General features: G+C 37.0%; 1 non-coding gene across 1 annotated transcript; it reads left to right on the forward strand.

Moving 5' to 3' along the window:
- Positions 1–11,325: 11,325 nt before the first annotated feature.
- Positions 11,326–11,433, forward strand: LOC112731317 (small nucleolar RNA R71). The gene has a single exon (XR_003167100.1). It is a non-coding gene; the product is annotated as a small nucleolar RNA R71 (small nucleolar RNA).
- The last annotated feature ends 6,242 nt before the right edge of the window (positions 11,434–17,675 follow it).

Here is a 17,675-nt window from a genome sequence, read left to right on the forward strand (position 1 = left end):
ACACGTGCATCCTCAATTTTGGGCTTCTAAAAGAACCCCAATAGTTATATTCTGATGGAAATTGAAGCCAAATGAGATGGGGAGGAGGATACACTAATACACATGCCATTTTCACACTTTTTCATAGTTTTATTCATAGTTTAGTAAAAGAAACTCTAACTTCTCTCTAGATTTTCTAAAGTTTAATTCAATTTAGATACTAGTTTTGGATTTTTCTCTTATTTAATTGTAGTTTTGATCTTTGTTTCCTTGTTCTTGCATTATAACTCTCTTAAAATTTGGTGTTAGTGTGCTTTCTTCCATTTTACTATTTTCCGAACTTGTGAATTCTTAGTTTATATTAATGAATTGAATGTTTTATTTATGTGTATTTGAGTTGTTATCATTGAATTCTCAATTTTTCATAGTGGATTGTCTTAAGTTTTGCTATTTCTTGAAATTTATCATGTTTTACTTTTATGCACACTAAGTGTTTGATGAAATATTTACTTTGATTATGGAGTGGATTCTCTTTTCTTGGCTTGGAGTTGAAGAAATAGGTGGCCTTAAGTTATCAATATCCAATTTTGATTGGTAATTTAGAGTTGTTAATTGATTTTGTTTTCACTAATGCTAACCTTTTATTAAACTCAATTACTAAGTTAGTTAGGATTTGTGAATTAGGATCAGTTATGTCTACTTGACTTTTCTCAACATTTGGAGGTTGATGAAGTGGGATTAACTCTTAACAATTGTCATGTTTGTGGTTAATGACAAGGATAAGAATCCTTAACTCTCAATCCTAGTCAAGACTCTTTAGACATTTAAACTTAATCTCTTTGCGCGTTCATTTCCTTTATCAGCCCTAGTTAATCTTGTTGCCTTTTAAGTATAGTTGTTAGTTTAATTGTTGCTCTTTATTCATGCTTCCTTAGTTAATCATTTTACTTGCTTATTGTGTTTATTTCCTTGCAATTTAGTTATTAATTACTCTTCAACTTCTAGTTAATTTTCATTTCTGTAATTGTATTTGAAAACCCCCCGAATTCATAACCAATAATGTGCATCCTATTGCAAGTCCTAGGGAGAACGATCTAGGATTAAACTCCCGGAATTTGATTTGAATTATGATATTCTAAACTAAACTTTGAAGAGTGTTAAATTTTGGTTTAGAGGTATAACAAATCTTGAGCTTTAAACTTGTGACATTTTTAAACCGGTGTTTAGCGATCGTCAACCAACTAAAACTATTAAACCGAAAATAAACCTCATCGATTACCACTAAAAAACAAATAAATATGTTACTTTACCAACATTTCATCATGCAAATTAAGCACAATACCAATGAATGGATTATATTGATTCCAAATTTTCAAAAAGAACATGCTTGATCTGTAAGAACCGCAATTTAAAATCGACCGTTTAGATAATATAAAATAATAAATTAATTTTCTAGAATAGGTTTAAAATTTAGAAGTCTTAATTTGGAATTTTAATGGTAAGATTTGAATTCACTAGAATTTTTCGAGTTGGAAAATGTAATTTTCTGTGGAAAATTATGAAAAAATGCATACTGGTAAATTAGCCGGCAGTAATGGCTTAAGTCTGTCCAGTACTGCGTGAGAGTAATAAAAACAGTAGAAAAATTAAAAAAAATATCTAGAATTAAAAACTTAATTATAAAGGTTTGACCCAAAATTGGGCCAAATGGGGCCAAAAATGCTAACAGATTAGACCAGGTCAAAGTTGGGCCCAAACCCAACATATAAATACACACTTAAGTGCCTATTTCAGCCACTTTCAACACAACACAGCAGCAGCAACGTGAATGAGAGGAAGAGAGGTGAGGGTTTCAAAACACTATTCACATCTATCTTCATTTGATCATATCTTGAGCTATAGTGCTCAGATTCGTGTGCCATTTGCGGCTACGCGAAGGTCTCGCCAAACCCATCACTTCTAGCTAGGTATTATGATAAGAATTTCGAAAATCCCTGCCTAATTCTTAGTCCTTAAGAATTTCAAAATTTTGGCTATAGTTGTTGAGTGATTTTTATGATTTTGGGTGTTTAGGTACACTCTACCACTTGATTTCTATTGGGTTTTATCCTAATCAACTGTGGGTAAAGTAAGCTTGCTCGTATCCCTGTAAAATTGTGTATTTAGGAACCCTAGGTATTGATTTTTATGAATTGATTGTGTATAGCTTGATAATTGTGATATTGGGAACAAGTGGAGTTGAGTTGGTGGATTGTTGATGACTTGAGGATTGTTTGAAATCAATTTAGTGATTTTACACATATTAAAAATCGAGCAAGGTATGGTTTTAATTTTTTCTATGTAATATGTATAATTCTTGACACTTAGGCTAGTGGACCATAGGATAGGATTGAATTGATTATATGGTTGTTTGAATTATGATTGTGTTGTATGCATGTTGATGGAAGTTGAATAAATGGTATGGTTGAGATATGATTGTGGTGAAATATTAATATGATGATGATAAATGATAGATGGTGATTGTTTGTATGGAATGTTATTGATGAATAAGGTTGTTAAGATTTGATTGAGGAATTGGTGAATTGAATGGTAAATTAGGTGTGGAAATGATAGAGAAAATGGAATGGTAAATGATGAAATATATGGATGTGATTGTGGGTGTGAATGGTGAGTTTTGGTGTGAATTAGAATGTTTGTGAATTGGTTTTGGTTTGGTTTGGTTTTGGAATTTAGAAACTAGAGAACTTTGATGTTTTGTGTAAAACTTGATTTTTAGTGAATTTGGCAGATCATAGCTTGAGCCTCTGACATTGAAATTGAATAATTTTTATTTTAAATTAAAGATGATTCAAGAGCTTTAAAATTATATAAAGTTTGAGAAAAATAGAGTTTTATAGAGGAAGTTATGATCATCGGAAGTTCGGTGCAAAAATCAGAAATTTTGCAGCTTTAAGATTTTTCTAAGTTTATTACAGCATGCGTATGCGACCCAGTACATGCGACGCAAGCATTCCATTCGGGTTGGAACACTCGCTTAGGGTTCCACGTACGCGGACACGTTCTTTTGCAACGTGTGCATACACACAGACCCTATTTTGCTAAAAGATAGTTTTTCTTCATTTTCAAGGATTCTCTAGCCTTCCAAACTTCTTTATCTACTGTATAAGATTGTTAGCTAGTAATTAGGCCCTAAGATTAATAGAGATAGTCTAGTAAATCAAATTGGTGAAATGCTGTATGAGTTTAGAAGACAGAGACTTAGGTTTCTGGGGTATGGAGGATGGATTAGTTGAGTCAGATGACGGAGTACTGTAATGATGATAAATGTGATGAGTTGTTGAATTACAGATTGATGATGGTTGAGACGAGTTTAGAACTCGAAGTTTAAGGATTACTTTATTGAGTACTGAAAATGATTTCTGAAAACCACTGATATATTGTTGTATGCTGAGACTGTTGAGTCGCTATGCGCCTGGCAAGGACGGTTAGTTAATCCCGCTTATCAAGGTTACGACGCTGGTGTAAGGATGGTGGTTAATCCCGCTTACATTGAGATATGAGGGCTGGGGTGGTATCCTGCTCGGATAACCTTCTCTGCCACAAGAGTGTGCCAGGCACTATATCCTTGGGTTATGCATGCGAGTGTGCTGGTCACTATATCCACGGGTCAAAAATGTGCAGGGAACTATATCCCTGGGGTGGTAGATTCTCTGCCGCAAGAGTGTGCAGGGCACTATATCCCCGGTGTGGTAAAAAGGCTATATCCGAGAGGATGTATCGAGTTGGCATTTATAGACCGACAAGTAATATCACGAGCCAATAGGAAAAGGATTCATCATATGCATCTTCTACCTATTTGTTTGCTTTGCTTAATTTCTGTTATGCCTAAATGAACCACATGTTTACTTGCTAATTGTTCTACTTACTGTACATGTTTACTTGTGCTTTACTTGTCTGCATTACTTGTGTTTTCTGCTGGGATTGAGGAAACTTGGTAGGCAGTGGTGATGAGATCGTACGAAGCTTAGGCCAGAGAAGGCTTAGGATAGCAGTGTTATTTTAGTTAGAAATCTCCTAAGCTAGAATACCCTGTTTATGGTTTCAGTTATTTATTTATTTCGTTAAGCTTGAATATCTGTTTGATGTGAAGTTCTAGGATTACCTCTGGCGTCCTAGAACTGTATATCTTACATTACTGGGGACTGTTACCATACTGAGAACCTCCAGTTCTCATACCATATTCTATTGTTATTTTTCAGATGCAGGTCGTAACCCACCTCGGTGAGTTGCAAGATGGTGATAGAGCGGAGGATCTTTTGCTATCTATTTTGTATTTTGATTATTATGCTGTAGTTCTCTCACTTTTGTACTTTATACTTTATTGCCTTAAAGGCTAAACTTAAGAGAGACAGGATGTATATGCTGTTTTAAATCAAATACTCTGTTATGTCTGTATATAACTAGTCGGCCTAAACTCTGCGAGCTGCAGCTAGTATTCTTTTGACTATATATATATATATCCCTTGTGATCTTTTGTATCCTTATCCTGTGTACCTTATCCCGTATGCTTTTAGTTATCGTGTGAACACTTCACTCTTTTCTATCTCTGTTTTGAGCTTTAATTCTTCATTGGGCATCTAGTTATTATTAATTCTTTCTATATATAATATTATATGAGCTTTAAAAATGTTGTGGCACTTTATTATCCTTCGCTTTACGGCATGAGGTAAGGCTTAGAGTGATAGGGTGTTACATGATCAACATCCATCTAACAATGAAACACAATATTAATAGAGAGAAGAAGAGAATTATGAACCAGATAGGAGCTTTTCAGATAAAGTTACAATAGCAATGACAAGTTCCAACTTTCAATGAGCAAACATCTATACACCTTCATATTGAATTTCAAAACCAATCTGTAAGCAGATTAAAATTCCAAAAATACAACAAAAAAAGACACAAAACTCTCGAGGAAGAAACACCATGAATAAGCTTGTAAACAATGTATCTAATAGAAGGTGTATGGTACACAAAATTGTGATCGCACACTTTTCACACAACTCCGTGCAGCTGACCAGCAAGTGTACTGGGTCGTCCAAGTAATACCTTACGTGAGTAAGGGTCGATCCCACGGAGATTGTCAGCTTGAAGCAAGCTATGGTCATCTTGTAAATCTCAGTCAGGCGGATTCAAATGGTTATAGAGGATTGATAATTAAAATATAAATAAAACGTAAAATAAGATAGAAATACTTATGTAATTCATTGGTAGGAACTTCAGATAAGCGTATGGAGATGCTTTGTTCCGTCTGAACTTCTGCTTTCCTATTGCCTTCATCCAATCATTTATAATCCTTTCCATGGCAAGCTGTATGTTGGGGGATCACCGTTATCAATGGCTACCGTCCGTCCTCTCAGTGAAAATGGTCCAAAATGCGCTGTCACTGCACGGCTAATCATCTGTCGGTTCTCACTCATGTCAGAATAGGATCCATTGATCATTTTGCGTCTGTCACTACGCCCAACACTCGCAAGTTTGAAGCTCGTCACAGTCATCCCATCCCAGATCCTACTCAGAATACCACAGACAAGGTTTAGACGTTCTGGATCTCAAGAATGATGCCAATTAGTTCTAGCTTATACCACGAAGACTCTGATCCGAATCAGGAGTCCAAGAGATACACACTCAATCGAAGGTAGAACGGAGGTGGTTGTCAGGCACGCGTTCATAAGGGAGGATGATGATGAGTGTCACGGATCATCATATCCATCAGGTTGAAGTACGAGTGAATATCATAGAACAAGAATAACTTTGAGTTGAATAGAAAAATAATAGTACTTTGCATTGATTCATGAGGAATAGTAGAGCTCCACACCTTAATCTATGGTGTGTAGAAACTCCACCGTTGAAAATACATAAGAACAAGGTCCAGGCATGGCCGAATGGCCAGCCCCCATAAATGTCTAAGATAGCATAAGACTAATCAAAGATGAAAATACAATAGCAAAAGGTCCTATTTATAGAGAACTAGTAGCCTAGGGTTTACAGAAATGAGTAAATGATGCAGAAATCCACTTCCGGGCCCACTTGGTGTGTGCTTGGGCTGAGCATTGAAGCTTTTTCGTGCTTAGGCTATTTCTGGAGTTAAACCTCAGCTTTGGTGCCAGTTTGGGTGTTTTACGCCAGAATTTTTATGCTGACTTTGAACGCCACTATGGGCCATCAAATCTTGAGAAAAGTATGAACTATTATATATTGCTGGAAATCCTAGGATGTCTACTTTCCAACTCAATTAAGAGCGCGCCAATTGGGCTTCTGTAGCTCCAGAAAATCCACTTCGAGTGTAGGGAGGTCAGAATCCAACAGCATCTGCAGTCCTTTTTCAGCCTCTAAATCAGATTTTTGCTCAGGTCCCTCAATTTCAGTCAGAAAATACCTAAAATCACAGAAAAACACACAAACTCATAGTAAAGTCCAAAAATGTGATTTTTATTGAAAAACTAATAAAAACATAATAAAAACTAACTAAAACATACTAAAAACTACCTAAAAACAATGCCAAAAAGTGTATAAATTATCCGCTCATCACAACACCAAACTTAAATTGTCGCTTGTCCCCAAGCAACTAAAAACAAAATAGGATAAAAAAAGAGAATATACAATAAATTCCGAAAACATCTATGAAGATCAGTCTTAATTAGATGAGCGGGGCTATTAGCTTTTTGCTTTTGAACAGTTTTGGCATCTCACTTTATCCTTTGAAGTTCAGAATGATTGGCATCTATAGGAACTCAGAATTTAGATAGTGTTATTGATTCTCCTAGTTCAGTATGTTGATTCTTGAACACAGTTACTTTATGAGTCTTGGCCGTGACCCTAAGCATTTTGTTTTCCAGTATTCCCACAGGATACATAAATGCCACAGACACATAACTGGGTGAACCTTTTCAGATTGTGACTCAGCTTTGCTAGAGTCCCCAATTAGAGGTGTCCAGAGCTCTTAAGCACACTCTTTTTGCTTTGGATCACGACTTTAACCGCTCAGTCTCAAGCTTTTCACTTGACACCTTCACGCTACAAGCACATGGTTAGGGACAGCTTGGTTTAGCCGCTTAGGCTAGGATATTATTCCTGTGGGCCCTCCTATCCATTAATGCTCAAAGCCTTGGATCCTTTTTACCCTTGCCTTTTGGTTTAAAGGGCTATTGGCTTTTTCTACTTGCTTTTTCTTTTTCTTGTTTTTCTTTTATTTTTCGCCATTTTTTTTGCAAGCTTTTTATTCATTGCTTTTTCTTGCTTCAAGAATCAATTTTATGATTTTTCAGATCATCAATAACATTTCTCCTTTTTCATTATTCTTTCAAGAGCCAACAATTTTAACATTCATAAACAACAATATCAAAAATATGCACTGTTCAAGCATTCATTCAGAAAACAAAAATTATTGCCACCACCTCAAAATAATTAAACTATTTTAAAATTCGAAATTCATGTACTTCTTGTTCTTTTGCAATTAAAATATTTTTTTATTTAAGAGAGGTGAAGGATTCATAGGACATTCATAACTTTAAGGCATAGACACTTAGACACTAGTGATAATGTAATAAGACAAAAACATAAATAAAACATAAAGCAATAATTTTCAAAAAACAGAAAAATAAGAACAAGAAAATTAAAGAATGGGTCCACCTTAGTGATGGCGGCTTGTTCTTCCTCTTGAAGATCTTATGGAGTGCTTGAGCTCCTCAATGTCTCTTCCTTGCCTTTGTTGCTCCTCCCTCATGACTCTTTGGTCTTCTCTAATTTCATGGAGGAGTATGGAATGCTCTTGGTGCTCCACCCTTAGTTGTCCCATATTGGAACTTAATTCTCCTAGGGAGGTGTTAATTTGCTCCCAATAGTTTTGTGGGGGAAAGTGCATCCCTTGAGGCATCTCAGGGATTTCATGATGAGGAATTTCCTCATGTTCTTGTTGAGGTCTATGAGTGGGCTCTCATGTTTGCTCCATCATTTTCTTAGTGATGGGTTTATCCTCACTTCCTCTATGTCAATTCCTGCTTAATTGCAAAGGTGACAAATGAGATGAGGGAATGCTAACCTTGCCAAAGTAGAGGACTTGTCCGCCACTTTGTAGAGTTCTAGGGATATGACCTCATGAACTTCTACTTCCTCTCCAATCATGATGCTATGGATCATGATAGCCCAGTCTATAGTAACTTCAGACTGGTTGCTAGTAGGAATGATTGAGCGTTGGATGAACTCCAACCATCCCCTAGCCACTGGCTTGAGGTCAAGCCTTCTTAGTTGAACCGGCTTCCCTCTTGAATCTCTCTTCCATTGAGCACCTTCCACACAAATGTCCATAAGGACTTGGTCCAACCTTTGATCAAAGTTGACCCTTCTATTGTAAGGGCATGCATCTCCTTGCATCATTGGCAAGTTGAATGCCAACCTTACATTTTTCAGACTGAAATCCAAGTATTTTCCCCGGACCATTGTAAGCCAATTCTTTGGGTCCGGGTTCACACTTTGATCATGGTTTTTGGTGATCCATACATTGGCATAGAACTCTTGAACCATTAAGATCCCGACTTGTTGAATGGGCTTGGTGAGAATTTCCCAACCTCTTCTTTGAAGCTCATGTCGGATCTTCATATATTCACTTTTTTTGAGCTTAAAGGGGACCTCGGGGATCACCTTCTTCTTGGCCACAATTTCATAGAAGTGGTCTTGATGCACCTTTGAGATGAATCTCTCCATCTCCCATGACTCGAAGGTGGAAGCAATTGCGTTCCCTTTCCTCTTTCTAGAGGTTTCTCTGGCCTTAGGTGCCATTAGTGGTTATGGAAAACAAAAAGGGGGGAGATGGAGGGTTGGTGTAGGTTCGGCCAAGTTGGAGAGAAGGGTGTATGTTGTGTGGAAATGAAGGTGGTGAGGAGGGGTATTTATAGGGTAAGAGAGAGATGGGTTTTGGCTATTTGTGGGTGGGTTTAGGAGGGGAAGTGGTTTGAATTTGAATGGAAAGGTAGGTGGGGTTTTATGATGGATGGATGTGGGTTGGTGAAGAGATTATGGAGAAGAGGGTAGGATTTGATAGGTGAGGGGTTTTTGGGGAAGAGGTATTGAGGTGATTGGTCAATGGTGGGTGGGGAAGAGGAGAGAGAGTTGAGGTAGGTGGGGATCTTGTGGGGTCCACAGATCCTGAGGTGTCAAGAATTTCTCATCCCTGCACCATGTTGGCGTGTAAACGCCCCCTTGATTGCCAATCCTGCCGTTAAACGCCAGGTTGCTGCCAATTTCTGGCGTTTAACGCCAACTTTTCTCCCCTTTCTGGCGTTAAACGCCAACTTGTCTCCCATTTCTGGTGTTAAATGCCAGTTTGTTGCTCTTTTCTGGCGTTAAACGCTAGTCTGGTGCCCTTTTCTGGCATTAAACGCCCAGAATAGTGCCAGACTGGGCGTTTAACGTCCATTCTGCTACTCTTACTGGCGTTTAAATGCCAGTAAGCTCCTCCTCCAGGGTGTGCTATTTTTAATGCTATTTTTCATTCTTTTTTTACTTTTTCAGTTGTTTTTGTGACTTCACATGATCATCAACCTAAAGAAAACATAAAATAGCAATGGAAAATAAATAAATATAATTAAATAACATTGGGTTGCCTCCCAATAAGCGCTTCTTTAATGTCAATAACTTGACAGTGAGCTCTTAGAGAGCCTCACAGAGAATCAGAGCATGATGATGGCCTCCCAACACCAAACTTAGAGTTTGAATTTAGGGGCTTTGTATAACTCTGCATTAAGAGAAGCTTTTCATGCTTCCTCTCCATTGTTACAGAGGGAGATCTTTGAGCCTTAAACACAAGGTAGTCCTCATTCACTTGAAGGACTAATTCTCCTCTGTCAACATCAATCACAGCTTTTGCTGTGGCTAGGAAGAGTCTGCTAAGGATGATGGATTTATCCATACTCTTCCTAGTGTCTAGGATTATGAAGTCAGCAGGGATGTAGTGGCCTTCAACTTTCACCAAAACATTCTCTACAAGTCCATAAGCCTGTTTTCTTGAATTGTCTGCCATCTCAAGTGAGATTCTTGTAGCTTGTACCTCAAGGATCCCTAGTTTCTCCATTAAAGAGAGTGGCATAAGGTTTATACTTGACCCTAGGTCACACAGAGCCTTTTGAAAGGTCATGGTGCCTATGGTACAAGGTATTGAGAACTTTCCAGGATCCTGCTTCTTCTGAGGTAATCTCTGCCTAGTCAAGTCATCAAGTTCTTTGGTGAGTAAGGGGGTTCATCCTCCCAAGTCTCATTACCAAATAACTTGGCATTTAGCTTCATGATTGCTCCAAGGTACTTAGCAACTTGCACTTCAGTAACATCTTCATCCTCTTCAGAAGAAGAATACTCATCAAAGCTCATGAATGGCAGAAGCAGATTCAATGGAATCTCTATGGTCTTTGTATGAGCCTCAGATTCCCATGGTTCCTCAAAGGGGAATTTCTTTTCATTCAGAGGACATCCCATGAGGTTTTTCTCTCTGGGAATCACATCCTCCTCACTCTCTCCAGGTTCGGCCATGTTGGTCTTGGTTATGGCCTTGCACTCTCTCTTTGAATTCTCTTTTGTATTGCTTGGGAGAGTACTAGGAGGGAGTTCAGTAACTTTCTTACTCACCTGACCCACTTATGCCTCCAAATTTCTAATGGAGGACCTTGTTTCAGTCATGAAACTTTGAGTGGTCTTAGTTAGATCACAGATTATGGTTGCTAAGTCAGAGTGGTTCTGCTTAGAATTCTCTGTTTATTGCTGAGAAGATGATGGAAAAGGTTTGCTATTGCTAAACCTATTTCTTCCACCATTACTGTTGTTGAAGCCTTGTTGAGGCCTCTGTTAGTCCTTCCATGAGAGATTTGAGTGATTTCTCCATGAAGAATTATAGGTGTTTCCATAGGGTTCTCCCATGTAATTCACCTCTTTCATTGCTGGGTTCTCAGGATCATAAGCTTCTTCTTCAGATGAAGCTTCTTTGGTACTGCCTATTGCTGCTTGCATTCCAGACAGACTCTGAGAAATCATATTGACTTGCTGAGTCAATATTTTGTTTTGAGCCAATATGGCATTCAGAGTGTCAATCTCAAGAACTCCTTTCTTCTGATTTGTCCCATTATTCACAGGATTCCTTTCAGAAGTGTACATGAATTGGTTATTTGCAACCATTTCAATGAGTTCCTGAGCTTCTGCAGGCGTCTTCTTCAGATGAAGAGATCCTCCAGCAGAGCTGTCCAATGACATCTTGGACAGTTCAGACAGACCATCATAGAAGATACCTATGATGCTCCATTCTGAAAGCATGTCAGAAGGACACCTTCTGATCAATTGCTTGTATCTTTCCCAAGCTTCATAGAGGGATTCACCTTCCTTCTGTCTGAAGGTTTGGACTTCCACTCTAAGCTTACTCATCTTTTGAGGTGGAAAAAATTTGGCCAGAAAGGCACTGACCAGCTTTTCCCAAGAGTTCAGGCTTTCCTTAGGTTGTGAGTCCAACCATATTCTAGCTCTGTCTCTTACAGCAAAGGGAAAAAGCATAAGTCTGTAGACCTCGGGATCAACTCCATTGGTCTTGACAGTGTCACAGATTTGCAAAAATTTAGCCAAAAACTGATGGGATCTTCCAATGGAAGTCCATGAAACTTGCAATTTTGTTGTATTAGAGAAACTAATTGAGGCTTAAGCTCAAAGTTGTTTGCTCCAATGGCAGGAATAGAGATGCTTCTCCCATCGAAGTCGGGAGTAGGTGCAGTAAAGTCACCAAGCACCTTCCTTGCATTGTTGGCATTGTTGTTATTTTCGGCTGCCATGTCTTCTTCTTGTTTGAAAGTTTCTGTTAGGTCCTCTCCAGAGAGTTGTGCTATAGCTTCTCTTAACTTTCTCTTCAAGGTCCTTTCATGTTCAGGATCAGCTTCAACAAGAATGCCTTTGTCTTTGTTCCTGCTCATATGAAAGAGAAGAGAACGAGAAAGTATGGAATCCTCTATGTTACAATATAGAGATTCCTTGAGGTGTCAGAGAAAAGGAAGAATAGAAGGAGGAGGTAGAGAGAAGAATTCGAACTTATAGAGAGAGAGTCCGAATTGCTAATAGAGGAGGTGTGTTAGTCCTTAAATAGAAGAAGGTGAGAAGGGGGGGTGAGAATTTTTCGAAAATAAATTTAAAAAGTTTTGAAATAATTAAAAGGAATTTTGAAAAAGTGGTAGATAGTTTTTGAAAATTAAAATTGAGAAAGTAATTAAGTAATTTTGAAAAAGATTTTGAAATTAGAAATCAAAAGGATATGATTAAAATTATTTTGAAAAAGATGTGGTTGAGAAGATATGATTGAGAAGATATGATTGAAAAACAATTTAAAAAGATTTGATTTTTAAAATTAATGACTTGGCTAACAAGAAATTTAAAAGATATGATTCTAAAATTCAAATATTGAACCTTTCTTAGCAAGAAAGTAACAAACTTGAAATTTTTGAATCAAATAATTAATTGTTAGCAAGGATTTTCGAAAATAATGAGAGAAAAATGCAAAAGATTTGATTTTGAAAAGGATATGATTGAAAAGATATGATTTGAAAAAGATTTGATTTGAAAAATTATGAAAATTTGAAAAAGATTTGAATTAAAAACTAACTTATCTCCCTTGTGTCTTCCTGGCATCAAACGCCCAGAATGGTATCCATTCTGGCGTTTAACGCCCAAAATACTATCCTTTTGGGCGTTTAACGCCCAGCCAGGTACCCTGGCTGGCGTTTAAATGCCAGATTTTCTTCCTCACTGGGCGTTTTGAACGCCCAGCTTTTTCTCTGTGATTCCTTTGCTGTATGTTCTGAATCTTCAATTCTCTGTATTATTGACTTGAAAAGACATAATTTTGAAGAATTTTTTTTTGAATTTTTAATGATGAGAAACAACAAAATGAAACTAATCATGGAAAACTAAGATCAAATAAACAATGCATGCAAGACACCAAACTTAGAAATTTTCATATTAGAGACACTAACAAATTGAGAATGCATATGAGAAATAACAAAAGACACAAAACAAGAGAATTTAAAGATCATACCCATGAAAATCATCAAGAACAACTTGAAGATCAATGAAGAACATAATGCATATATTCAAAAAATGCAAGAAAATTAAAAATATGCAAGACCCCAAACTTAAAAATAGACACTAGACTCAAGCAAGAAACACAAAATTTTTAGTTCTTATGATTTTATTAATTTTTTTATTTTTTATTTTTTTGAAAATTGTTTGGAAAAAGAAAATAAGGAATTCAAAATTCTTAATGAGAATTCTAGGAATCATGCAATGTTAGTCTAAAAACTCCGGTCCAGGAATTAGACATGGCTTACTAGCCAGCCAAGCTTTTAGTGAAAGCTTCGGTCCAAAACACTAGACATGGCCAATGGCCAGCCAAGCTTTAGTAGATCATTACATTCAACAGCAAGATTGATAGAAATCAACAAGCTCTTGTGATGATAAGTTGAAACCTTGGTCCAAAAGATTAGACATGGCTTCACGGCCAGCCAGACTTCAACAGATCATCATGAAACTCTAGAATTCATTCTTAAAAATTCTGAAGAACAAATTAGAAAATTTTTTTTTGAAATTTTTTTTTTGAAAATAAAAAGAATAAAAAGCTTAAAAATAAAATAAAATTACCTAATCTGAGCAACAAGATGAACCATCAGTTGTCCAAACTCGAACAATCCCCACCAACGGTGCCAAAAACTTGGTACATGAAATCGTGATCGCACACTTTTCACACAACTTCGTGCAGCTGACCAACAAGTGCACTGGGTCGTCCAAGTAATACCTTACGTGAGTAAGGGTCGATCCCACGGAGATTGTCGGCTTGAAGCAAGCTATGGTCATCTTGTAAATCTCAGTCAGGCGGATTCAAATGGTTATGGAGGATTGATAATTAAAATATAAATAAAACATAAAATAAGATAGAAATACTTATGTAATTCATTGTTAGGAACTTCAGATAAGCGTATCGAGATGCTTTGTTCCGTCTGAACTTCTGCTTTCCTATTGCCTTCATCCAATCATTCATACTCCTTTCCATGGCAAGCTGTATGTTGGGGATCACCGTTGTCAATGGCTACCATCCATCCTTTCAGTGAAAATGGTCCAAAATGCGTTGTCACCGCACGGCTAATCATCTGTCGGTTATCACTCATGTCGGAATAGGATCCATTGATCCTTTTGCGTTTGTCACTACGCCCAACACTCGCGAGTTTGAAGCTCGTCACTGTCATCCCATCCCAGATCCTACTCAGAATACCACAGACAAGGTTTAGACGTTCCGAATCTCAAGAATGCTGCCAATTAGTTCTAGCTTATACCACGAAGACTCTGATCCGAATCAGGAGTCCAAGAGATACACACTCAATCGAAGGTAGAACGGAGGTGGTTATCAGGCACGCGTTCATAAGGGAGGATGATGATGAGTGTCACGGATCATCATATCCATCAGGTTGAAGTACGAGTGAATATCATAGAACAAGAATAAGCTTGAGTTGAATAGAAAAACAATAGTACTTTGCATTGATTCATGAGGAACAGTAGAGCTCCACACCTTAATCTATGGTGTGTAGAAACTCCACCGTTGAAAATACATAAGAACAAGGTCCAGGCATGGCCAATTGGCCAGCCCCCATAAACGTCTAAGATAGCATAAGACTAATCAAAGATGAAAATACAATAGCAAAAGGTCCTATTTATAGAGAACTAGTAGCCTAAGATTTACAGAAATGAGTAAATGATGCAAAAATCCACTTTCGGGCCCTCTTGGTGTGTGCTTGGGCTGAGCATTGAAGCTTTTTCGTGCTTAGGCTATTTCTGGAGTTAAACGCCAGCTTTGGTGCCAGTTTGGGTGTTTAACTCCAATTCTGGTGCCAGTTTGGGTGTTTTACGCCAGAATTTTTATGCTGACTTTGAACGCCACTTTGGGCCATCAAATCTCGGATAAAGTATGAACTATTATATATTGCTGGAAAGCTCAGGAAGTCTACTTTCTAACGCAATTAAGAGCATGCCAATTGGGCTTTTGTAGCTCCAGAGAATCCACTTCAAGTACAGAGAGGTCAGAATCCAACAGCATCTGCAGTTCTTTTTCAGCCTCTGAATCAGATTTTTACTCAGGTCCCTCAATTTCAGCCAGAAAATACCTGAAATCACAAAAAAATATACAAACTCATAGTAAAGTCCAGAAATGTGATTTTTATTTAAAAACTAATAAAAACATATTAAAAACTAACTAAAACATACTAAAAACTACCTAAAAATAATGCCAAAAAAGCGTATAAATTATCCGCTCATCAGTGTACAATCATCCAATTCATCATCACCCTTTTTAGCTTCCTTCTCATCAAGGACATCGTAAGCACTGTGAACAACCTTCAATCTTATCACCAGTTGTTTTGTGGCTGCTTCCCTAATAGAGTCCACCGCAACTGTGAGATCCTTAAACACATCCGGGAGCTGAGAAGCTCCACCGCTACTGGTTTCGAACGAGTCCAAAGGATGAGCTTATACTGCAGAGTTCGAAGGTGTTCGGACTTAGTGTCCACAACGCACGACGCCTCTCCTTGTCGACTTTTTAGAGTGTGATAGTGTGGTGGTAATGAGGAGGCAGTGACAGCGACCACGATGATGGTAGCAATAGATATGGGGATGAGGATTAGATGAGAAATAATATGGGTGGTAGTGGTAAACGACTGTGAACTGAGATGGTAGGTAAAGGAGGGTTAGGGATTGATTATTGGGAATGAAATATGCTAGGATAAAAAAGGCAGTTTAAGAAATTTGAATAATTATTTAAGATTTGCGTAGTTTTGTCACCTTTTATTTTTTATGGGTACAAAGTCAATTTCATGTTTTCATGGATAAATTTGTTAATATTCTGAATATTCATAGGTAGAAATGATAATTTATTTAAAACTAAAATACTCTTTTAATTAGTTTTGAAATGGCCAGCATATCTTTTTATAGTCAATTTTAAAAATGACTAAAATATGCTTTTGGGTTAAGGTAATATATAACTGCTTATGCAAGAGTATATTAAAAAAGATACTCAAAAGGATAATTTTGTATTTTTTTAGCTAGTTAATTATTAGAAAGACATTTTAATATATTTTTAAATTTAATTAATATTTCGGGTGAAAATATAAAAAGATATAAATTGTTGGGTTTAAATATAATTTGTTTACTTATTCATGATACAATATTAAATTATCACATGTTTAATCTTAAATGATTCCAACTAAGAAGGATAATTGTTTTCCTTAATTAATTGGAGTTTGGAAGAAGCCACCATTAATTAAGTGGATATTTTATTATTTATACAATTAAATTCAAAATTTTATTCTTTTGCAATTAAAGAACTTTAATCCCAAAAAATACTTTAGCCTCTTTTAACAAAAATTAAAGTATCTAATTTTTATTAATACAGTTAAAAACTCTAATTTAAGAGGGTATTTTAGTTTTTTTAAAATAAATCCTAAAAAGTTATTTTATCATTTTAAAATAAACTAAAAATGTATTTTAGATTTTTAAGAATCAAACTCATTCTATTTATAATATAATGAAACACTATTAGTTAGTCTTATTGATGCCAGGGCATATTTGGCTAGTTTCACTAGCATTTTTTTGTTTTTAATAGGTTTTATACACTTTCTTGAGTTATAAGTAAGCAATTTGGGTAGAAATTCATGCATACCTAGATTCATCCAATTATGATTAATTTGATGCAATTTCATGAGAATTATGCTATAATTACTTTTGTGCTAAGAATGATTAAAATTCTCATGACTTTAGCAAGACTTTGATGCATGTATTGGTTGATGATAGGTGAAAGAAATCATGGAGAAAGGTTGAAGAAGGAGCCTGGAAAAGACGAAGAGTAAGCAACGTTGGTGGCCAAGTTGGACCACCAACATTGGCTCAAATGTTGGAAGAGATGAAGAGCAATTCTCTGCATGCTGTGTTGATGCTCACGTTGGAGGGAGCGTTGGACATCCAACGTTATCCCGAACGTGGTGATAAAAACTTCAATTTTGGAGTTAAATGGTTTTTGAATGACGCGTACGCGTGAAAAAGCAAAATTTTAATATCCACGCACAAGCGTGAGTCATGCACACGCGTGGAATGGCAAAATTGACCGTCTACGCGTATGCGCGGGTCATGCGTACGCGTCACAAAGCGAACGTTGGAGGTCCAACGTTGCCTCAAACGCTGCCTCCAACATCCGCACTGCCAAGCTCAGAATTTGGAGTTGAGAATTTTGAATCGACGCGTACGCGTCAGTGACGCGTACGTGCAGATTGGAAAAAGGGCAATGCACGCGTAAGCGTGAAGCACGCGTACACGTGGGTAAGTAGAACGTTGGCCCTCCAACATTGAGTCAAACGCTAATGACAGCAACATATCTGGTTTTCTGGTTTTCTTCTTAAATGGCGTTTGAGTCAACGTTGGCCATCAAACGTTGACTCCAACGTGAAGCATCAGAATTCACAAATCAAACAGATCTTTTCTCAACAGCAAGGGAAACCAATTGGAGCAACTTCAACCCAATTCCATCAAGACCAAAAGCCCAATTCAGAGATTGAAGATCAATGGAAGAGAGTGTATAAATAGTT

Source organism: Arachis hypogaea, chromosome 12 (genome assembly GCF_003086295.3).
Source record: "Arachis hypogaea cultivar Tifrunner chromosome 12, arahy.Tifrunner.gnm2.J5K5, whole genome shotgun sequence".
NCBI classification, from domain to species: Eukaryota; Viridiplantae; Streptophyta; class Magnoliopsida; order Fabales; family Fabaceae; genus Arachis; species Arachis hypogaea.